This window comes from Aquila chrysaetos, chromosome 23 (genome assembly GCF_900496995.4).
Source record: "Aquila chrysaetos chrysaetos chromosome 23, bAquChr1.4, whole genome shotgun sequence".
Lineage (NCBI taxonomy): Eukaryota > Metazoa > Chordata > Aves > Accipitriformes > Accipitridae > Aquila > Aquila chrysaetos.
The window spans coordinates 16,015,311-16,040,849 of NC_044026.1; the positions used below are offsets into that span (position 1 = coordinate 16,015,311).

Sequence of the window (25,539 nt, forward strand, 5' to 3'; positions counted from 1 at the left end):
TTCTTCATAGGAGAGATGCTCCAGTCCCTGCAGCATCTCCATGGCCCTTCACTGGACTCTCTCCAGTATGTCCTTGTCTCTCTTGTACTGAGGAACCCCAGAACTGGACACAGCACTCCAGCTGTGGCCTCACCAGTGCTGACGAGAGGGAAAGGACCACCTCCCTTGATCTGCTGGCAATACTATGCCTAATGCAGACCAGGATACCATTAGCCTTGTTTTCTGCAGGGGCACTTTGGTGGCTCATGTTCAACTCGGTGTCCACCAAGACCCCCAGGACCTTTTCTGCAGAGCTGCTTTCCAGATGGGTGGCCCCCAGCATATATATTCAGACCGCCTGGCATTTTTGCCTGACTTCCTATTCATTGGGAGGGACTGCTCTTGAGCTTGGAGGAGGTGATCCTTGAATATTAACCAGCTTTCTTGGGCCCCCCTTCACTCCAGAGCCTTATCCCATGGGACTCTCTTCCAAGCAGATCTTTGAAGAAGCCAAAGTCTGCTCTCCTGAAATTGTTCCAAAAATCTTTGCAGCTGTCACAGGATTTTGGCCCCAACACAAAAATGTAGCAAAAAGAACCAAAATTCTTTTTTTTCAAGATGCTGTACACCAAAAGGGCCAGAAAACACAGCAAGTAAAAGGACAGAAACAGACTGGATTCTGACTCACATGTTCCCATCAGGTAGTTTGTGGAAACGAAAGCCTTCATACAGCAAAGAACATAAATCTGCTTTTAACCAAAACACAAGTTATTCTAACAGTATCAACAGCTAAGCGCACTCTTCTATGCACTGACGGACCAACTGAATTAAAAAAAAAAACAAACAGATCTACTCCAAGATCAGTAGGAGAAACAAATTTTTGGTTAGATCAGTCATCTGAGGGCATATCCTTTCTGCACTTAGAGATGAGCACAGCTCACTAAGATGGTTCCATAAAAATACCAATGGCGAGTCACTTCCAAGGACAATTCAGAATCACCTTCCAATTTTTTCTTAAGCTTCTGTTAGCAGGAAAGACAAAAAGGTGGAGGATAATTAGTCTACAAACTTGGGCATTTCAGCCACACAAGATAAATCACTGCCTTCTTCATTTTGAGCATTAAGCATATTTTGAATCTGATACAAAAGTAACAGAGATCTGTGAAAGTAACACAGATTTGGACCAGACACATCAGGAAGTTCAGGAACTGAAACTAAAGCACTGAATTTGAATGTTACTCTTTTACCTTAAGAACCAAACTAATGCAAATTATACTTATGCTTTCACCTCAACTTTTAGTCTGAACTTGATATATATACTTTAGTCTGAACTTTATATATGCCATTTTTTTCATATGAGCTGTAATGCTAAAAATTTCTATTCCTGTATTACCTAAGGAGCTCTGGGAATGGTAAATGTAAAGACATATCCAGTCCTTTCCACTTGTAAGCCTATTTAGGAGCAATTTAAGAATTTTAGTTCGTACAATTTAATTTCAATGTTTAACAAAAAATTATTTTGTCTTATCTTCCCAGCAGATTACAATGTGATCGTTATTTGATTTTATAATACCATTTTTATCTGCCGTTACTGTAGAATTTAGCTAAAACTGACATTTGCTAGCGTAAGAATAGCTAACTATGAGCACCATGTCAGGTCCAACCCCTTCAAAAAGAGAGACACATAAATAGAAGATATAAAACTTTAGAACAGCCGTAAATAACATATGCTAGTGGGAATACTTTAGTATTACCCTCAATGCTGTATGAGGATTTATTATTTCTATTTACAGGTCTAGCCAGCAGGAATGTTAAAACGATATTTTATGTGCTACTTTCAATTTATCCACCCTTTCTTCTTAATATAAAATGTGACAGAGGTAGCTGATTGCAATAACAGATTAGTAGTAGCTCACCACTTTGTTTCAGTTATGCTGCTGCTTTCCACTGAACTAGAAAAAGCACTCCTGCTTTTGAATTATATCTGTTACTTGAGACGATAACGCCATAAATGTCCAGATGTGTGGCTCCCCTACTTCGTAATTTCAATGTCTACAACTGTTTTCATTTTTCTGTTGAAAACTATTATCACTTGAATTAAAAAGTAAGTTTAGCAAAACATAAAACTATTGTTTAGCAACTTCAACTTCACACAAACTAACTTGATGTGAATGGATCTTTCATTGTACAAGGTGAAAGAGCGAATTCTACAGGCTTCCTTTGAACAACAGGGTATCAGAGGAAGCAGGAATGCTAAATGAATGCTCTCCTCCACTCTGCATCTTAGCAAATGGTTAATCTAAGTTACACAAATGTTCAGTTGTGATTTTTTTTCTGCTTTTAATCTAGTGTACCTGGCTGAAATTGTAATTTCAAACTATCAGAAATTTGTGTTTTATCTGCAGTACTTTACATGCTCCAGCATCCTCATCCTGACCTCATTTATGCTAATGAGAGTTTTGACTTAGTCTTTAGTGGTGGATTAACTCTGCTGTGCAGAAATGGCCTGGAGGAAGAGTTAAATACCACTGTTTCTGCCCACCTATAAGCCTTCCACCAGTGTACCTTCAGGGCAACCTTAAAGTATCTTAATCTGTATACTGAAGAGGAGAAGAAACTGTGCTCAGTGGGGCAAACTCCAAATATTATATCTTCCCAGCACTGACATGTCATAAGAAAGATGTCAGGCAGACAAAGACAGGACTAAAACAGTCTCCAACATCACATAGGAGATGGAGGCAACGGGAACTCAGGCCACCACCTGAGCCCCACACATTTTCAGTCTGCCAGAAAGGAAACTGTAGACAAACAGAATCAGACCTTCAAAGACCAGGACTGTTTGACATGTGTAAGGCAAAAGCTGACAAAAGCAAAGACAGGAGAGAAAAAAGAAAAAAAACGGGGGGGCGGGGGCAAAAATAAAAAAAAAAATTAGACAAATACTACAAGATTTATCATTCAATTTTTTCATGAAAATACAGGCCACAAGTATTTTCAATGAAACTGATAAATTGGCATCTCTAATTAGCCTTCTAGGCTTCATTTCAGCAAGTATACGTGCACGCTTGCTTTCCTCTGGTAAACCACAAATGTCCTTGGGCCTAAACAGTTAAGACACAAACATCTGTGTTCTGTGCCCTCCTACGCCTTGAAAAAAGAAAAGTTGTGCAGCATCTCTTGTAACAAAAAAATGCATGTAGAGAGGCAATGAAGAATCAATCTTCATCTACCTACAGTGTGCCCCAGGGAAAAAAATTAATAACCTTCACAAGCAAGTAAAAACTGGCCTTTCATTGGAGCAATGGCAAAAAAAAAAGAATTTCCTTCATTTGCATCTCTGTCCATAATTATGTTAGGAGATACAACCCTTCTTTTGAAATGCCAGAGATCAGCTGTGAAAAATGAACTAGCCACTTCATCTGCTATGACAGTACCTGTATATCTACTATCAGTTTTGGAAGTCTTTTCTCTCCTGCCCAATATTCAATTCACATTTGAGTGAAACCGCTATCTCTCAGAAGTGGCCACTCCTGATGACCTCACTGATTCTTTCAAAATGACAAAAAAGCACAGAAATAAGCCCTTCAAATAACAGTACCCACTGATGTGACACAGAACATTTGAGTAGATAAATCAATAGCTGCTGCAATGACGAATTTAAAGAGGCAGTTTCCCAACATTTTCCTATCTCTTGAGATTAAATATGCACTTGTAGTAGATGTATGGACAGGGGAACCAAAGTCCCACCTCTCCTGGGCTCTGGTATTTAGTTATCTTTTGCATATGAAAAACCAGAACACATTTTTCTTTGAAAATATGGCAGAAAAATGAAAAGAGGATAACCTTTTATACAGCAGCTTCAACACTTGCCCCAGAAGTCTTTCACCAAGCTAAAGCAAATTTAAGCCCTTATGCACTTTGAAATGACTCTTAGCAACAGGCTAGAGTGAAGACTGAAACCTGGCCAGCAAAACTGAACCACTCTATAGAAATGAACAGGAGATACACAGAGATAGAGATGGTGAATGAGCAAGGTCACAAAGTCCAATGATGAGATCCACCTCTGGGAAACAAGACTGCTCCTTCAAGAACAATGTATGCAAACATATTTTTAGCATCTTCACTTCTACATGCTTGTCTAATATACAGCAAGTTTGAAGACCATCCACTGGAGAAGCCAGGGATAGAAGAGGATGAATATGAGGTGAAACCATCCATAAAATATAACAGAATCCCAGAAATAGTCTGGTTCCTTGGCTTCCAGCCAGGGAAGACAGGAAGGACATACAAACAACTGAAATGTGTACATTTTGTTCCTTTTATAAAGTTTCTTATTTCATTATAAATTATGTCTTAAGGAAATAATTAATTCCTTAGTAAGGGATTTCTGTTGCCTTACAATGGTTCTAATAAGGAATGAAATGGAATAAAGCAAGCATAAACAAATCGTAAATTGAATGTTATTGAGCAGGACCACTTCTGATGCTTAAACAGGAATGGTGTTTGCAGGTATAGCAGCAGGTTCCATTATAAACATTTGATTGGGATACTTCTTCCCATCCTGATAGAAAATGATCAGACCTTGGTTAGCTACGCTTTCGTCACCTCTAAGCTATATTAAACGACGTGACAACTCTAATTACTACTAGGAAGCTCCAGCTAATATAAAACAATGTCATATACTGCAGAAAACGCAAGTCTGCCCAGTAGGTGCCCCTGGATTCCAGTCTTCCCAATTGCTGGCAGCTGGATACGAGCCCCCAGGAACACAGCCCCGCTCCAGCTGCTGGTACAGCCCGTCCCACACTCACTGACAGAGCAGACTGGGACTCCAGTAGCCAACCTCCCTGTGGTTGGGGCGGGTTACTCCGGCCCCCAAACAGCCAAGCTCCCTGCGGTCTTGCCCTTAGAGACACACTGCGACGCACGCAAAACTGGTCAGGACTGCCCTGGTCCTGCAGCAGCCACCTTGCTGTCCTTTCACCCTTGGAGGCACACACTCGTACCCGGCTCCCAGGTTGCCTCACCCACCCATGGGCTTTTTCCCACTAGTTTTGCTTCACTAGCGCTCACACGCTCGCCCACGCTCGGTCCAACCGCTGGCACCACGGACACATAGTCCCCTGTGACCCGCGCTCCCACACCAGGCGCTGGCACTCGGGGTCCCTCCGGCCGCCGGCTCTCCGCGCACGGACCCTCCAGCCGGCGGTCCCAGCACAGCCACCAGCACCCAGACCCCTCGCTCGCCCCAGCCACCGGTACCACGGACGCACGCGGGGCTCCGTCCCGGGGGGGCAAACTCTGGTTGCTGGCACTCAAGCCCCCATACACACACACGCGTGCAGACACACGCGCGCACGCAGAACGGATGCCCTGCAGCCAGGAGAAGAGTTAGGAACGGAATTTGATAAAAGAGGACAGACCGCGCTGGTCAGGAGCAGGGCACGGCCAGACAAGCGCGTCACCTATTTACACACCTCCAGCCCTTCCCATCCCCTCATCCCTCTCTCTCTTTCCCCGTCACGAATCCCGAGCAATCCCCAGACGCTCGTCCCCTGCGGCCCACGTCGCGTCCCACGCGCCAGGCAGCATCTCCCCTCGGTCCAGAAGGGGATCTGGCTTTGATTCGCCTCGACGGGTCCCACGGCCGGGCAGCGGGGCTGGGGCTCTCCCGGGACAGGCTGTCCCTCTCTCCCAGTCCTTCACCCAGGCTCCCGCCTGCCTTCGGGACTCGGTGCTGCCCTGGCCTGGTGGAGATGGGCCTCCGGTGGGCTGATGGCTCCTGCGGTGGGGCTGGGAGCCGCCGGGCAGGCTGAGATTTGGGATCCCCCCCCCCCCCGCCGTTGCCTCTCTGAGCTCTTTCACCGGTGTGCAGACAAACTCCTATCACACAACCTAACAGATCATATCTAAATATTTTACAGCAGTCAGAGAACTGAACCAAATTGCAAATAGTCCAATGTCCTGTACCCAAGAGTGGCAAAAAATGGTTACTGAAGCAAAAGTGTAAGAACTGGATGAGCAACTAAGGGTTCATTCCTAAATTTTGGTCTTTCTTTTTACTCTTCTCTGTAATTTACCGACTCCTACTATACCTTTTTGAGATGGAAGCACAGCAACAGCATGCAACGTTCAAAATGGATCATGGCATAATTTATACAGTATCGTATTTTCAATTTTTTTCACTGTTGTTTTTCAAAAAATCCTTAACTTTCAGTTCATAGTTTTGATTTCTCCAGAGAAGTCAGCTGATATTTTCACCTTTGTCACATTTCAATGTTGTGTGCAGGTGTCAGGGCCCTGAGGACATGAGTAGGACTTACTAGCCCTGACCTGCCTCACCTGCGGTCTCCACACTCACCTCCTGCCCATGGGCCCAGAAGTCCCATTTCAGCCCAGCTGGGGCCGTCAGTCCTGCAGTGAGCTATGCTGTAGCTGTGCCTGTCTCTGGCCCTGTCTCCTTTTAGAACAGAATAAAACAGACTATTTCAGTTGGAAGGGACCTACAACTATCACCTAGTCCAACTGCCTGACCAGATCAGGGCTGACCAAAAGTTAAAGCATGTTCTTAAGGCATTATCCAAATGCATCTTAAGCACCGACAGGCTTGGGGCATTGACCACCTCTCTAGGAAACCTCTTCCAGTGTTTGACCACCCTCTCAGTAAACAAATGCTTCCTAATGTCCAGTCTAAACTTCCCACACATCCTGTCGCTGGATCCCAGGGAGAAGAGCTCAGCACCTCCCTCTCCACGTCCCCTCCTCAGGACGCTGTACAGAGCCATGAGGTCACCCCTCAGCCTCCTCTTCTCCAAACTAGACAAGCCAAAAGTTCCCAGCTGCTCCTCACAGGACATGCCTTCCAGCCCTTTCACCACCTTTGTTGCCTCCTCTGGAAGCATTCAAGGACCTTCCCATCCTTCTGAAATTGTGGGGCCCAGAACTGCACACAGTACTCGGGGTGAGGCCGCACCAAGGCTGAATACAGCGGGATAATCACCTCTTTTAACTGACTGGTTATACTGCATTTGATGCCCCCCAGTTTGCCCTCTTGGCTGCTCCAGCACACTGCTGACTCACATTGAGCCTGCTGCTGACCAGCACCCCCAGATCCCTTTCTGCAGGGCTGATCTCCAGCCACTTCTCTCCCAATTTATTCCTGTGCCCAGTGTTACTCCATCCTAGGTGCAGAATCCGGCATTTTGACTTGTTAAATTTCAACCTATTAATCATAGCCCAATGCTCTGATCTATCTAGATCCCTCTGCAAGGCATCTTGTCCCTCAAGAGAGTCAACAGCACCTCCCAGTTTGGTATCATCAGCAAACTTGCTAATGGTGCATTCAACTACTGCATCCAAAGCGCTGATAAATATATTGAAAGGAACTGGCCCTAGAACTGAGCCCAGAGGAACACCGCTGGTGACCGGTCGCCAGCCAGATGTAGCCCCATTCAGTACAACCCTTTGAGCTCTGCCCTCCACCCAGCGCACCGTGAACCCGCTCATCCCACAGTTGCTCCTGGTCTGCCCCTGACACTGGTTCATCGCTTGCTGTGCCTGGGGCTGTGGATGACCCTGTCACCAGCACCCAGCTCTGCCCGCCCCGTGCAGGCCCTTCGGGGCTGCTCCCCTCGCAGAGGCCACGGCGTGCGATGGGGTCACCCTCGGCCCCCAGCTCCACACCCGCTGGGAGCAGCCAGCCCTCACCGAGCCTGACGGCAGGACACTGTGTTTTGGGGTCTATAACAACATCTTCATTTTTTCCTGATGAATAAGAAATGTCCTTAGACTTTGCTCTAGTTAACAAAAGGACAAAACAAAATTTCAACAACAAAGCCAAATAAAGATCACCCACATCACGCAAAACAACAAAACATATAAAACCTACCAAAACAAACAAAAAAATCACTGCACAGGACTGCAACATGAGAAAAGGTAAGAGAACAAACACTACTTAGCAGATATTAGTCACATTGTGTAATATATTACCATCAGACACTTGGATAACTTTATGATGAGCATGTTTTACAAAACCTTGTGTAGAAATAGAGCATTAAGCTTAACTATCTACATATATTTCCTCTGCCATCTTACAAGTACATACAACTCTTTTTATTAACAAAAATAATTAACTGAGCAACAGTATTCTGAAAAGGAAGCCGAAGGCAAGAACACACTTTGGAACATACACCTGGAGTTCTTCTGTTACTGTAACTAGCCACTGTGATCCCTCACAGACACATCAAACCTACATCCTCCTTAGCAGAAGCCATTTCTATTCCACAGATGTTTGAACTGCAGAAAAGAAAATGTTGGTTACTGGTTAACACAAAATAATTAAGTTAAAGAGGTGACTGAATGTAAGAAATAGTTATAAAACTGATCAGCCTAACAATTCATTCTGGTGACATAACTGCAGTTTGTAAATATAAACCAAAATTAAATTACCACGGGTAACAGCTTGACTAGCACTGCAGTCTAATTTTAAACATCTGGATTTAACACCAGAAAATGGATATCACAAATAACTTTTAGAAAGTCTTAGTCAGGTTTCCTTTTGGATTTACACTAATGCTGCCACCACCTGTCATGTGCTAACTCCTATCACAATGATATGGTGGGTCCTCCTCTAGATGAATGGGTACAAATAGAACAGTATTGGCCTAAACCTTGCATTGGTATTTCCTAAACAGTTCATGCAAAGTCATCTTCAACCTTCGCTTCTATTACAGATGGTTTTCATTAGAGTTTACACTGAAATATTTAAAGCCACAACTGTACATGCACCAAAATGAAAACACAGAAAAAACATTAAGATCAGAGTAATTACAAAAGAAATTAAGGAAAATCAGAAACGATCGCCTAAATCGTGAGACACAACAGTATTTGTTCTCTGGCTGTCATCATTAGTAGGTTCCTAGAAAGACAGTCATCAAAATCCAAAGGTCATTACCAATGAAACAGCAAAAGATCAGTAGTTTTGAAAACACAGACTATGTAGTGCTTGGATTAAATTTGCATCTCAAGTATGGAACACCTTTTCTCTTTTTACAGCAGTGTCTTCTCAAATGCATAGAAAAACCTACTAGATAAACACAAGCTGTAAAAACAAATGAGCCACAGGAATCCTTGTGTCTCCACCGCACTTGTGAGTTATGACTGCCTTCTTGTGGTTTCGCAGACTTCACTCTTACCACTTCTAAGACTGATCTCAACTGAGGTCTTATGCTACTTAGCAGAAGTTTCTATCAATCTGTAAAAGAATCCAGATGAAATAAACTTCACTTCACTCAGCAATAGGAGGAATTAAATATACTGACACTAACTTGAAGATAGTAAAATTAAATATGGAATCTCACACTAAGGCATATACTTTGGGCCAAATCCTGCACACATTTCTTGGGGTTAAGTAATCTCATTGAAGTGAACAGAAACTAATCTAATAGTTTTAATATGGGAAGCAAAAAATAGCTTGTTGACTATTTGTTTGTAGGCTCTACTTCAAAACCCCCACCCTTTCAAAATGCTAATGTGCCTTTTTTGTCATGTCATAAAGTAGATTTGCTATACAAATGAAATAATGAGACAATAAAAGTATATGCCAGCTCAAGGATGTGACAAAAAGTAGCCCACTGGGAAATTAACACCAAAAAGAACAAAATACATTCTAAAAATGTAATGTTTACTGATGCAAAATACAATATGAATGTAGACATACATGACCTACTTTAGTGTACTTGAAAAAACATGACTGATTTACCAAAAAACAGTAATATTCCAGGTTTCAGAAATGTGTGCATGCTCCTTTTAATGCTGATTGGACTTTATAAGTGAAAATTGTAGTCCATATTACTATACTGTATAACTATAAGATTATTGGTTAGTTGGGTGATTCCCAACAGCATGTGATGTGGTACATTTACCACAGGCGGCATTTGCCTCTGCTTGCCTGCACTGCCTACCAGCTGATCATTCCACAATCAGCTACAAACACTCCAGGGTGTCTCCACACTAGGAAGTCATGTGAACCACAGGAACACATCTGTTGAGCAAAACAACTGGTGTCGATGGACTTGATGTTTGCACTACACATATGCCAACTTCCCCTTTCCCTTTTCCTTCAACTAGTTCTAGTTCGGTCCCATGGACACAATGCCCATTAGCTGCTAAAGCACATTAGGTCCTCCTGGATCATCTCTTCCAGTTATGTTCATCCAGAAGAAATCCACTGCATGAACTCTCAGATGGGTCCATGATGTGAAACAAAAGATGAGCATGATGCTCAGGAGACTCACTCCAAAAGCAAACATGTTAAAACACTAATGTGTAGATGCATCTCAGACACTTCTAACATCTCCCACAAACACACAAGAGTATTATTTCAGTGCTTCCTGCTAGACTAGATTTTCCTCAGAAGCCACACTGTTTCAGGGCCGTTCAGGGCAGCATTCCTTTCTGGACTTGAAAAATACTTAGGGTTCTGGTGTCTCATATCCTTAAGAAACTAAACAGAAAAAAAAAAAAAGAATAACAACCACACATTTTCAGATCATCGAAAATGTCCATTATAAACTTAACTTTATAGTCTTAACTATAAACTATATGAACACAGGATACTCCATGCACGTTGCGTTGTCATGGAGTCATTTCTGATTACAAAACTGCTAAATGCATTGTATTACATACTGGTCATGTGATGTTTTATTGTATTTTCTCCTATTCTGTTCTGGTATGTATGGGAAAGACATCATTATATACTACACTTGTATCTTTGGCAAGAGTAGGTATACACACCTGCCCTTAAAACTTAACAGCTCTTCAGTACCCATGTTATTATGACTCAATATCAGGCACCGTCAAATTCCATGCTCACACCCTTGTACTTAACATACTATTTCCAATATAAGTGCATGAAATTCACATGATAAATTTCAGGAATGTATTTCCTTTCTCTTTGGCATGTGTTATTAGTTTACATGACACTAAATATTTCAAGTAGTAGCAGCCATATCCACCACAAGCTGATGGATAAATATATTTTCATTTCCCTTTAAAAGAAAAACAAACAAACAAATGAATAAATTCCATGCAGTACCTTTCTCAACAGAAAATATTTGTGACAAATATCCCCTATCTTATTCCAATTGTCTTGATATATTACTATAAAATTTATTCTCTTTGATCTGTGAAAGGCAACAAGCTCAATAAACATCATTGCCAATATAAATACTTTGTTTCACTACCCCAAGTTCTTTTAATGCTGTAAAAGCATGTAGAAAAGTATAATCTCAGCAGTAAAAAACAGCACAAATAATAATCCTACAGATTAACTATGCAGTCTAAAATTTGACTATAATTATACATTGGTAGTTCCACAGACCCAATATTTATAAATAGTTTTCTCTACAAAAATCCTATTTTAGAAGGATTACTGAATTGCATAGCAAAGCTCTCAAAAGCAACAAGTGTCAAAATTAATACAGTCCTTGGAGCTCTAACAGTTGGTTAAAACAGTCTTTGGGGATTTTTTCCTATTTCCGTAGAAGACCTGGCTCAGTGAGTGAAGTGCACCTCACCAGACCTGGGATTTCCTAGAAACGTTTGCAAAAGGGTTCTGTGGTCATTTAGGAGTTAAAGAACTGTCCAAATTAAAATGACCCTTGGACTTATAAACAGAACAGCCCATCTTCAATCTGAACAAAAAGCAACACAATATTGTTGACATACACTCGGAAAGCACTAATTCAAAGAAACATATGTCAGCCACACAAAAAAAGCTTTCACCACTACAGTTAAAGCAGCATTTCAGGAAGAAGTCTTATTTCCCAGACATATTTTAATTGCTACAGTCTTTCCATACATCTGCCTTCATTGTAGACATTACAGAAAGACAGACAAGATGTAATGGGTACAGTTTAATTAGCCAACTTTATTGTCTCATCTCTAAAGCACAACCCAACAACAAATCACACTGTGCAAGTTAACACTCTTGTCTCCATTGCTCCTATCAATTTGTCTCTCGGCCTGTCCCTTCCCAACCCAGCTGTCAGTTCTGCAGAAAGCCAACACACAGGACTGCCACATTAAGCCAATAATAAAGACTAGCGGATGCCAGTTGTGTACTGGTCAGATACCAGATATCACATCACGTAATGGATGTCCTTCTAATTGTATCACGTAACAAAGAGGAAGTTGTGACCCCCTTCTCCTGACCAACTCAGTGCTGCTCTCTTTTCCCAGCTCCCTGACCTGTAAACCCTGTTCATATTTGTCTGCAGACCACATTTTTATTCCCGTCCTTTTTTAAGGGACACAACAGCTCCCGGACCAGCAAGTGTTGCAATGACATTGTGTTGACAATGGATGAAAAGCAGGCATCAAGTGAAGGAGCACATAGAAGGGTGGGTGTGTCTTTCCCTTTCCACTTGAAATTTAACATGCCTGCTAACCTGATCCTAGCTGGGATCCTTCACTCCTGCAACACCAATAGTACATTCCTGAGAGAAGAGCCAGCCTTTTAATACAGGTTACAATAGATACAATCCATTTCTTCCAGTTTTCTTAGAAGCTTTTTCCAGTTTGTTAAGAACTGTATGCCACAAGAAACATATATTGCATGGGACAATTGCTGCAGTCCAGTCTTATAGACCACCCTACAACCAACCTAAGATTGTGAAAGGACCGATGAGAGGGAGAGGAAATCAACATCAAATTCTATTATTTGAGAAAGACATAACATACTAAAACTACTTATACAGTTTAAGCTACAGGGATATTAACTGGATTTTTCTACAATAACATTCTTCAGTGGAAGATTTACGTTGCCTCACCATATTGTCATAAAACTTTCCACAAACATAAAAGCCTTTCATGTGCCAGCTTTCTAGAATACAGTCTGATAACTAGCTAATGAAGACATACCATAAAAAGAAAATAAATCTCTCTTCAAGGCAGGACTGAAGCATTTGTCATTAACACGTCTGGTTACCGGAGATATAGCTGTTATGCAGAGCAATCATCTCCTGACAGGTCCATCATGTTTCAGACCTTTCTGGCATCAGGTGAAGGAGTTAAAAATTAAGACAGATTAATTTGCACTGAAGTTATTGAAAGGCTTGTAACATGAGAGATGTCAAAGCTCAGCCTAAGTCCCTACCCAAGCCACGGTATCTTAAAGCCTCCAGTTAATGTAAATAATTGGATATGGAATTTTCATAGAACTCCACTGCAAGGATCACACCGGTTCTGAAGCCTAGCATTTTCTTTTATATCTTTGATCTAAATTAACAGCCACAAAAGAAAACATTATAATATCTAGCCTTAGGCTCATAAAATGTGGACAATTGAGGTTAATACCAGTTGTCAACATCTTGTATTATCAGCAGGCTTTTTATATTAAAATTTTGTGTCTCTTTCTTAAATCATCTATTTTTGCAGAACTGACAAATATTTTAGTTCTTTCATCTTTGGTAAGTCTCAGATACTGGTGGCATGCTCTAGGAATTCTATCCCAATTATAATGTTTCCTTCCATTTTACCAGCCTTCTCACCTGTGTAAAGCAATTAAGAAAGACAGTGAAGCGAAGTGGGTTGTGGTACTACAAATATGTTGATAATATTCAAGTTTCTTTTTCATTGGACTGAGGAGCTCTGCTTGATTTGCTTTCTCAGTGGGAAGGTCATGGATGAGAACAACTTGACTGAGGCTCGATCTATAACAGATGGATCTACTGGGTATGAGTAAGCATCTTAGGGGTATGAAAATTTGACATCTGCTCCTATTATTAAGAGGATAAGCCATGCCTGTTGATGAAACTTACAGGGATGCTTTGGAATCCCTGAGGGCACCTGGATGCATAGAGTAACAATCAGTAACTGGGCAATATCTCATTTGAAAAAAAAAAGAAAAACCACCGTATTTGTTTACTGTCTTTAGTAGTACTCAGCTCTGGTTACATCAAAAATTGCTTCTACCTTCTCTTACCATCTGAAAGAATCCCTTCTAAAAATATTTTAATTTGAAGTCAAGGTGCTTTGCATCTGGCAAATAACTGGCAATTCAGTTTTACTTTGTCCTAATGGCATAGTATGATTTAGTACCACTCTGAATTGTAAAGGATAATGTCAAGATGCAGTAGGAAGGTATTTAACAAATTCAAGTAAATTGTCTTTAAACAGCATACTGGGAATTTTCTTGGTTTTATCTATAAATTCTGAACAGACATTTTCAGTACTTTTGCACTGGTCTAAGCTTATTTCCGTTGAAACCACTGGATACATTACTATCAACTGTAGCGATATAATACTCAGGCCAGCAATGAAAGCTCCTGAAAAATCCTGTATTAAACTATTAATCATATAAATGGAAGAACTGATAAATATCAGTCAGAAGGCTGAAAGATCTCCAGCTAGAGAAAACAACATGAGCTTACACTACATTAACGTGTAAAGCTTTTTAGTCTTTAAAACTACCTGTGAATCATGCTTTCTATCCCAAAACAAAGGCGGTCAGTATATTCTTTAGGAAACTCTAAATGTTCATTCCTTTCTACAATTTGGAAAATGGCTAAGGTTAGGTTTAACTTTCAAGGTTAGTCCACATTGCTGCTCTTTTTCTACTTAAGAAAAGGAATGTTTTGAACACTGGAAGGAGGCTTGAAATAATTATTATTTGCTGTTGCATATTTATCACCACTGTCATTACAGCTTTGGTGCTGTCCAGTGCTCAAATGGATATGCGTGTGGTTCTATGATTAAACTAAATCTTTCACAAGACAAGCTAATATGCTACATGTGCAGCGTTGAATGCATTCCTACTCCGCTTGGTCAATGAGGATCCACTAGATGGAAAATGCATTAAATTTACCAAAAGCCTACTGTCTTTCACACTGTTTATTCAATTTTTTAACTCAAAGAAAAAAATCCAACAATAAGCTGCTAGCTGCAAAAATCTACGTCTTCTTTCCTATTTACTCTGACAAACATGTCCCATAGCTGCTACTAAGTACTATATGAAGAGTGACACGCACCTCGTTACTTGCATGATTTTTACCTCTTTGTGTCAGTTTGTCTAACCCCAAATGTTTCTTCCACCTACTGCAGATCCAGACTGACCAGCGCTTGGCTAATTCATGATCTCAGTTCATAGTTGCATAGAAAGAAATCTCAAAACAGAAGCAAGCCGCAAGCTCTCCTAGTTCCAGTTCCCTTCCCAAAATTGCTAGATACGAATCAAATGTCAACATATTATACAGTCTTTGTGACTAAGAAAAATGGGGGCAAGTAATGATGTGATTCATTATTGTCTAGCTGTAGTTACATAGTAAAGTGATTTCATTGTTTTCAAAGGAGCTATAACCATCACTTAATTGAAAAAAACCAACAATCCACCCTGCTGAATTAGTTTCTATGTAGGAGCACAAATCCTGAAAAAAATTTACAAACAGTCACTGTATTAGGACACATCATTATTAATATTAATATTAATATCACCCCTTCCTCAGCATTCAACTATTTGCTGCCTCACATATCTGTTCATCCATGTACTAAATTCCGACAAAACCCGAAGTCTTCCAGCAAGTGAGGTTAAGAAATGAATTTATAGTGTCTAGGTCCAAAAATGCCCTGAGGCCTGACTGGAATGTTCCAGTAGTACAAAGAAATCATTAACATTTAAAAAGCATTATCAATTAACTACGAATGATGTATAGCTCTAGATCTATGGCCTAAATCACAAGATGAGAAACCATGTTCATGTATGTGAACTGTGATTATTTGTGTTCTTTTTTTTTAAATATAAGTTAATGTGAAGGTAACTCCCCTAAAGACTAATCCATAAAAAAGAAAAACAGAACTATGCTTATAAATTCTTACCAGAACGGCAAGGAAAGTTGAACTATGTTTGCACTGGATTAAATGAGTACATTATTCTCACCCAATCTTCACCATCAACCTCAATCTCTGACTCTCTGGACAGAAGACATTTGTTCCGAAGCAATCTTCTTACTTCCCTCATATTACCTTATTACAGAATCCATGGCAGCTGGATTGCAAGGCAGAAAAAACAGTCTTCACTACCTTGGCTAGGTTTGCAGTTTGAGTTGTGACCACTTGAGAAATTACAGTGGCAGCAGTTTGTCAAACTTTTGACTTGAAAGACAACACCCTTGTAGTAGATGGTGCACAATGTACTGCCTGGGGAGGCCACTTCACCTTCTCTACTGTACGGGAATAAAACTTAGGTACAGCTCTTCTCTCATCACATGACTTTACTACATATGTGCAATACAGTAAATCCAGCACTTCTGAAAATGCACAGAACACATGCATAAGAAGATTGAAGAATTGGGATTGCTATTTAATTCAGAATAAATGTAAGTAAATCACAGTATTGACTCAAGAGAGCAGGCTGCCATCCCCATAACATATTTCTGGTTGAAAACTGTCCAGAAAGTAAGTTCGTAATGTTTGGAGAGCAGGAATTGTTCAGAAAGCCAAAGTAGCCTGTTCCTTTGTCCCTCTTTTCTCACAATCCATCAATGTGTTTACAGTCTTTAGGCAAGACAGAAATGAGGAGCAAGCTGCCACCACCACGACACACTCAAGCCATAAACTGCCTCCAGACTCCCAAATTATTTTTAGGAAAGAAATGAATGAAAACAAGCTGAAAATAAGCCAGCCACAGGTCAGCAGCATTACCTGGACAGGCTGCACAGTTGAGCACCCCTGGTCTAGAACAAACTTAATGTTTATTTGCCTGCATTGGTATACAAGACAGGAGCACAAATTAGCTAGAACTTTGTGGTGAATTTTCTTGGAAGTTTTACCTGTAACTAGACTTTCCAGTGAAGACAGAAGGATCTTCAAACCACATTTTTACTAAACTACAAACAAGAAAAATAAACCTTTTTAAACCAAGTAAAACTCCGTGCAGCCGAGAAAGAACAGAAAAAATACTTACAAACAACTCTTCCTAGGCCCATTGTGTCTGTTCTCTGTTTCCAGTCTTAGTTTCAATTAATTGTGTCACAGTAAAATCTACAGTCCCCTCTACTCCTAGACAATTTCTCTTCCCAGCATTGTGTGCCTGCGGGGGGTGGCCTATCTCCAGCTTTCTCCCTTCTGAGACTCTGTCTCTTCTTTTGCTTCTCCTGCAAGTTACGAAGCCATGCCTTCCTCAGGAATCTCAGCTGCTCACCAGGGGAGTCACTCCCTTTGCAAGCTTGAGTCAGCTCAGTTCTGTTTTAAAGGAACATAATGTAACATACAGACCAAGAAAAAACAAAGCAGTGTCCATAAAGGTATAATAAGCTACAGGGGGGTTTTTTCTGGTGAAACGTGTGTATTTTCCTGTATTATATTTTCACATAACTTTCATGTCATACCTCTTTGACAGTCTAGAGACACATTGGTGAAAATAGGGTTCACAGAAGTCAATGGAAATTTGATAAAAACTTTGGGCTGGGGTTGTTCCCCAAATCTGGAAATATCTGATATTCTTTTTGGTGGATGGAAAGGAATGTGTGATTCTTTTTAATCAGAGATGAAAGGAACAGCACTCTACTTTCAAGTTTAAAAGGTCCACTTACCTTTCAACACCCCCAGTTCTCCATCTTCGTGTCCTGTGATCTCTTGGACATTAAAAGACTAAAAAAGGGATACAACTAGAATTGGGATACCAAGTTCACAGCACTCTTCTTCTTTGTTGACAAAGGCTGCATGGACCTAGTGTTCATACATGGACCTGATCCAGCTGAAATCAACAGAAGGCTTTTCATAGACTTCAAAGGTTTTTGAAATATAAGGCCTTATAAGGCTCAGCTGTGGGAAAGGTCAAAAAATGAGGATTCTTGGTGTGAACCCCTAGGCAAGTGCTTTTTTGGTGCAAGGTTTACATTTGCTAGGCACTGACTACTTAATATCAATACGAATGTGTCTTTCTCCTGTATCATATTCCTGATACTCGGTCAATAATTGTATTTTTTATCTTTAAAAATATGGATGCTAAACAACGGCACTTTCTTTTTCTGTTTACAGAAGTTGGGTATGTACTCAAATCCAGATAATCACAGAAAGCAAAAATTCACACAGAATAGCCAATCGAGATGTTGATCAGCTTGTGAATAATAACCTCCATTTGTAGACACATAAAAATTCAGCACTCAGTCTTAAGAAGTTTGCCCTTTGCAAAATGACAAATGTTCAGCATCTGGGAAATCAGTCTGGTTTTCAAGCCATCTCAGAAATGTATTGGGGTTTTTTTTCCTTATAGGACACTTACTAAACCAAACACATTTAAATACAGTTCAGAACACTAGCTAATCACAGAGATAACCCATATGCAGGCAATGAATAATGTTTTAATAATAGTTTTAATATGAACGCTACCTAGCTTATAACATTTCACTCTGTAGTAAGTGGATATATGTTTGAATGGAAAAAGGATTTACATTTTAGAACTCCCAGTGTTTTTCTTTCAAAAGTTTTCTAATGCTTTTCAAGAGCAACATTTCCTCCTCCTCTCCGGCACATGCCAGTGACATTGAAACTATGCTTTGCCAATATTTTCTACACATAAAACATCTGCCTCAAAACATACTAGTAACATTCCTATTTGATTTACTGCATTTGGTATTGGGCACATTTACCAAATTAACAGCAAGTTTTACTTTATGAAGAAGAGCAAGATAGCATAAAGAATTTTTTTCTAATATGTAAGCATCCACAAGTAAAATGCGAAAAAAGTATCTTGGCAACTCTTATCGTTCAATACAATTGCTCTCCATTAGCTTACATTTTCATACAGTTCATTTGACTTGTATCTAAAACTTACACTTGAGGCACAGCCAAACATTCTAATTTGGGAAAACAATGGTCAAGGTGAAGGCCCCAAATCTGAGTCATCAAAACCACTAGAAAATAATGACCAGGCTCTGTAATCCCTGCACTCATTATCAACTGCGCAAGTCTTCACTGATGCCAAAGAGATTTGAGTTTGTTTATAAGAAAGCGAACACAACTCCCACTGAAATCAGGGAGGTTCATATCAGACTAGAATACAATTGCAAAGTCTAACTGTGGTTCAATTTCACAATATGGTGAATAATGCAGGTGTTTTCACTAGATGCAACCATCATTATTCAAAACGAACCTTTCGCCTTCAAAGATTTTACGTAAGATCAAGTCAGAAGATCTGTCCACCTCTTGTTCATGACAGCAGATCTCAATAATAAGAGCACACCAAATGCCAGAACAATTATCCAGATCATACGCCATATGAACAATAAAGACAGAAGAATGATTGGGAATTTTAACAAGTTTTGAGAAAATCATGAAGTAATGACAAATGTTTAAATTTGTCTGTGGAAAGAAATTAACAGCAGCGTGCTTTATGAGACACATGAAAGTCAGAATTATTTAACACAAGGACTATTTTTGGAAAGAGATGAGTACTGAAATGGCAACACAAGCAGATGGCACATGTTTCCTAACTAGTAACATGTAGAAAAGATTGTGAACATGTCCCACAAGATCTAAGCAAACTTGGTGCCTGGGCAGCCTATCCACTGGAACTGAAACATTCCGGGAATAACACACTACGTATCTACTACATTTCATTACAAAAGTACTACATGTCTTTTCAAAAGATTTCATGAAAAGTAATTTACGGTTTTGGAATTATTCAAGACAGTTACAATAAATGGTTTCTTCATGACCTCCATCTTCTCTACAGCAGAGCACAGAGGCACATGCACCCTAGACTTTCAGCCTGGCCTACCGCTTTACCATCTGGAATCGATTGCAGATTTTTGCAGGTGCAGTCACTTTGGAGTTACAAGCAATGTGAAGGCAGATGTGCTGGCATTTAGACAACTAGCTGCCTGACTTGTAGGTAAAATCTGGTATTGGGTGTCTAGAGGTAATCATTTGCACACTATTTGCTTGCAGATATAAAACCTGAGAACCTTTTATTATTTATTTAAAAGAACTGCCTGGTTTTCCTCAAAAACTTCAGTTGTCCTGACAGGCAACAGTCCGTCTATAACAGTGAAAACAACCTCCTACCACCATACAGTTATCAGTCATTCAATATAACAAACTTTTAAGGCCTTGTGTTCCCTCTTACAGCTATTAAACATTACACAACATATAGATCTATTAGCTTAAAACAGTATTTTTCCACCCTTTCACCCCAATAATTTTAAGATAGCCGTAGCTGATCTAGCTTAGTACTAATTCCTAAGTACTAATTCTTAGTACATAACTATTAGATTTATACTAAATCACCCTTACAAGGGGAAGTCTCTCAATAATTTCCCTTCCTATATCACAAAACTGGCTTACCATTTGAGGGATGTCTATGCTGTATCAAAAGTTTCAACTGTAACTCACCCACTATTCAAATAACTTAGCTTAGGTATGAATACAGAACCCCTGTGTGAACAAGTTCATCCACACTGATGCTGGTATGTTTTTAAATGGTACCCATCTTAACGAGTTTAAACAATCTCTCATGAGCCTATTCAAGCAGCAGTCACAATTCTCGATCACACTACGTGTATACATCACAATGTACCTGGACTTCCCTCTTAAGAATAAAGAAATGGATTTGCTAAGATTCAATTTACTACTGAAGACTACCTAAAAAAAAAATATATATTAAAACTACAGTGAGATGTACCGATATCTAAAAATATGGGAAAAAAAAAAAATCTGATTTGATTTAGCGTTAGCATTCTGTTTTTAATGCACTGACAATCATAAATGGTCATATATAAACTAATGTAAGAAAATGTAAATAGTGAAAGTGAATGTAGAAGTGAGTACCAATATTTAGCAGCCATTGCATCTTTAAAATGTAACTATTCCTATTCTCTGTTCTAGTCACTCCTCCACATCTGGAGTGCTAGGTGCAGTGTTGGGCTCCCCATTACATGGAGAGACATGGACTTAGCAGAGAAAGTCCAGCAAAGGGATTGTAGCATCTCTCCCATGAGAAGAGGCTGAGAGAACTGCGATTGTTCAGCCTGGAAGAGAAAAGGCTCAAGGGCTTCTCATCAATGTAAGTAAATACCTGATGGGAGGGAGTAAAGAAGATGGAGCCAGACTCTTCTCGGTGGTGCCCAGTAACAGGACAAGAGGCAATGGGCAAAAATTGAAACACAGGAAATTCCATCTGAACATAAGAAAACACTTTGAACACTTTTTTTTTTTTTTTTTTTTTACTGTGAGGATGGTTGAACACTAGAACAGGTTGCCAAGACGTGCTGTCCAGCCCCCACCACTCTGTCACTCTGTGAGCGTGTGGCTGTTGCCTCTCTCTGTTCCTGTGACTCTATACCACAAACACTGCCAGTCAATTTGACTGGCAACTATCCCCAAATTCTTGCTGCAGCCATTCTTCCACCCTGTGGCATGTTCTACCACCCTCCCAGCTTTTGACCCAGTAAAGAAGATTGACACCACCTCTACCTTAGCTAACTTGTCAAGTTTCACATACCAAGCAGGAAGACACTTGAGAGGTCTGTAACAGATGGCAACTAAGACAAAAGATCCATGAGTTCACAGATCCGAGTAAACACTGTTTGCTCTCCATAACATTTTTATGCTCTACCTTTAGCCTCTCTGGTTACACTGATGTTCAAGCTGTTATTCACAAAGAAAACTTTTAATCATGCTGTTTTCTGAACACGGCTCAGATGGCTGGCAGTAGAGGTTAAAACCCAAACTGTGTTTTCACTCAGCTTGAAAACAGAACACTAAAGGTCACTGCCATGTCTGCTCCCCCAAAATGGAAGGAGTTCATCCACAACTACTATCACAGATGGGAAAGGCTACACCCATAGACAGCAATGCAAGGAATTTAGTCTCACTCCACTAAAACAGGCAGGTTATACAGAAAAGCCCTAGCTAAACTAATCTGGGTATTCAGGCCTTTTTTTCCAGATAACTATACAAGGTCCCTACTTATATCCATACCCTCTTCAGGAATACAAAAACTTGTCCAGTAACTGTGACCTCATCTTCATGAGGGTTTAGTACTGTACTAGGTTACTATAAAACCAGATTCACAAATAAACTTTGGATACATCAGATTAGAATTCCTAACTTTCTCCTGTACATCAGCTAAAACACTGACAAGGGAACTGCCTTAATAAGAAAATGTTGAGGGAAAGACTGTATCCACTGACATCACTCTTTACACCCTCGGTCCCTGAAACAGCATGCCTTCTTCCACACAGGATTCACAGTCTTGATGATGTTTTTTGTGGAGCCAGGCACCTTAGCCCTTCCTTTCATTCCATTTAGACAACAACCAAATGGGTACAACACTGATTATAATACAGGACTGTCAGGTTCAAACCTACATCTTCTCCACCATAGGCAGGCCACTTGACGTTCATGCTCTTGGTTGCTGGACGAACACTCTCGCCATCCTCCCCCGTTCAGGTGATTTACAGAGAGTTTTGCCAGAACAAAGCACAGCAGTAGGAACTCTACTCTGTCAGTGCAGTCACCCAGCAGCACGGACAGGTTCCAGTGAATGCTCCAATTACTCCCTCATACATGTTACACAACAGTCATTGTAAAACCCTGGTCTCAACACCCAAAATAGCTAAAAGTGAGTACCCTAAACATCAGGCTAGAGAGACATGTTCTCTTTGCCCTACTCCTTCTGGTCACAGGTCAACAAATGCTTCATTCAGTGCTGTCCAGTGGCCCAAGTTACACGGTTGGGATAAAAATGCTTTCTCTCATCTGCAAAAGTCCAAAGTAAACTAAAGCTCAATGCTGCACACACTCCAGGAAGACAGAAGAGGTATGTTGGAGTCCCTTCATTCACAGATTAAACATCATTCCCTACCGTGGATGAGTATGTAATTAATATGCTGTTATATAAAAGAAGAAACCACTATGACCCATTCCGCTTACATTTTTTGTTTGTTTGCTTTTTTATGAAAGGAGTCTGTGCCAGCAAGTTCTGTGTGAAACTTCCCAGCCTGTAGATAGGCCATAGATCGATATAAGATGTACATATTTCAATGGGCTGTAAGATCCATGTGGTGCGGTAACTCTCATATTGATCCCAAATGTCCTTTGGTGTAACCTCTACTTAGAATTCCCCAGCACCCCCAAAACTGGAAAACTCCCCTGGTCATGGGAATTGTATAGCAAAAAAGCAGGTATCTGTGCCTCTTCAACAGACTTTCTGAAGATCACAGACTTTTGACTTAGGTGATTAATTCTAGCCCACATCAATAGTGTACATGGAAAAAAAAAAAGTAAATTATTTGAGCTGTACATCAGTTAAAATAATTTCATACTGAGAACGCACCTTTAAAATAGGCTAAGAACTGCTTCCCAAATGTAAATTAACAAACAGATTTTTAAAAAAAAAAAAACCAACACCTCTCTTGACCTTATCACAAATAGGGACGGTAAAGAAAAATGGGTGAAAATTCTCTGTGGGGGAAAATGAATTAAAATCCGTTGTGAGCATTCTGGAAATTTGAAAAATATCAGCTGGCATTCAAACAAGGGAGCAGCAGCAGGTGCAGAATTAATCCTGATTTCCTGTTCATACTACCTCATTCCCTCTAAAAGGTTGTTAGTGATGTGGTTTTAGTACCGTGAACTACGTGAAATGAAGTCTCTCTGAAGCGTTGGGGAGGCCACCTCCCATGAAGCACCCAGCTGCTGTCTCCCTGACACCCCCCCACTGAGGCTGTATCTAAAGCAGGGCTGGGAAATGAGTGGGTCAGTCTTCTTTCAATTCCTGTCCTAACTGGGAGACACTAGAGTTCCTTCCTGCTCCAGTTGGGACGAGCTAGTGTTTAGTTCGCTTCAAAGGTTGAATCAGATTACAAGATAAGTGGGCATCTCTGAAATGAAAAGAACACCAGAAATTGCTACCAGTTGAGATGAAAATGGGGGGGGGGGGGGGGGGGAAGTGGGGTTAAAAAGAGGGAGAAGAGAAGGGGATGAAAGGAACATCGTATCCTTTAGCCCTCATGGAATAATATGGCCCAGACCTGCATGTCCTACAGTCCACCGTGTATTATCGGTCTCCTGCGAGAACATCGGATGCTTGCTGTACTCTAACACTCTCCTCCCTTCCCTCATTAAAAGACAATGGAAAGCTCAACTTTTATAAACGAGAGCACTTTATCTTCCAAACATTACAGTCGTTTCATGTCTAGCAGGAGCTTAATCCCTAGTAATTTAGATAAATTACCGTGTGCTTTAACAGGTTGGGGTTAAAACCGCAAGATTTCCAACTGATTACAAAAAACCAGCCAGTTATCAAGTCCTAACTGAGTAATTTGCAGCTTATTTCACCCTGGCTAATTAAAACGTAATCACTATTGTTTGGCAATGTGCATCCTGTCAGCAGTTTTACGTCGGAAATCTTGCCAAGAAAACGCACCAAAAAAAAAAAAAATAAAAGCCTTTCACGGGGAATTGGCTTGATCTAAACTGCCTCTTTAGCCACCGAAACTGTAAAACAAGTAAGTTACAGCCGCCTGACAACGCCATAAAAAAAATCACCAACCCCTCTCCAAGATAACGAACTATTTTAATGGGTTCCCTCCTTTCAAAGCCGTCCCGTGAGGCGGAGACGGCGCTGACAGCGCGTCCCCGGGGCTCTGGAGCCCAAATCCCGTTACAGGCACCGACCGCCCTCCCGCTGCCGCTGAAGCGGAGGCATGAAGCCCTCCTTCACGCCGACTCCTTCTTTTTTTAAAAGCGGGTTACCCTCAAATACCCCTCTGCGCCAGCCCCTCAGCCCCGAACGCCGCTTCGCCCCACACATCGGCCCGGGCGGTGCCGGTTTCTGACTGACAGGAAAGCCCGCGGCGAGCGAGGGGCGCGCTCCCCGCCCGGCTTCCCGCCCGCCGCGCCGCAGGGACGGCCCGTCCGTCCCCAGAGGCGGAGGCGGCTCCCTGCCCGCCGGGCTGGTCAGCCCCTCTCTCAAAGGGGCTTGGGAGGGAGTTCGGGAGGGTTTCCATCGTTCGGGCGGAGTCGGCTGGGTGTAATACTTGCAAGAGCGTAGAACAGGTGGGGAAGGGAGGAGGGAGAGGTGCGTGTGGAACTGGAAGAGGGGAAAGGAGGGGCAGGCACCCGCTGCTCTTCACCACCGCCCGCGCTGCTCGCAGCGCAGCCGCTCGCCGGGCTCACTCTCCCTCACTTCGTTTTAGACCCCGCCGGTCTCTCGCCGCTCCAACCCCATTTCCCCACTCCCGTTAGCCAGAGATGCGCCTCTCCGCTTCAGAAAAAAAAAAAAAAAAAAAAAAAAAAAGCGGGAGCACCGCGCTGCGGCCGCTCCGCGATCTCGGGCATCACCGGCGGCGGCCGGGTCCCAGAGGCAGCGGCTGGGCGCGCCGAGCACCTGCGAGGAAGCCGGGGCAGAGCGGTCGCCCCCGCCTCGCCTCAGCCACGCCGGCGAGCGCCTGACAAGCGTGTGGCGGGACGCGGCGAGCCGGGAGCCCCGCGATCCGCCGCCGCCTCCTCCTCCTCCTCCTCCCGGCGACCAGCCACGCGGGGAGCCCGGCCGGCGCC

At 41.6% G+C, this 25,539-nt stretch overlaps 1 protein-coding gene across 1 annotated transcript in view; it reads right to left on the reverse strand.

Moving 5' to 3' along the window:
* Positions 1-25,539, reverse strand: part of ANOS1 (anosmin 1) — a 149,120-nt gene that overhangs the window by 122,968 nt on the left and 613 nt on the right. The gene's annotated exons all lie outside the window — the stretch shown is intronic.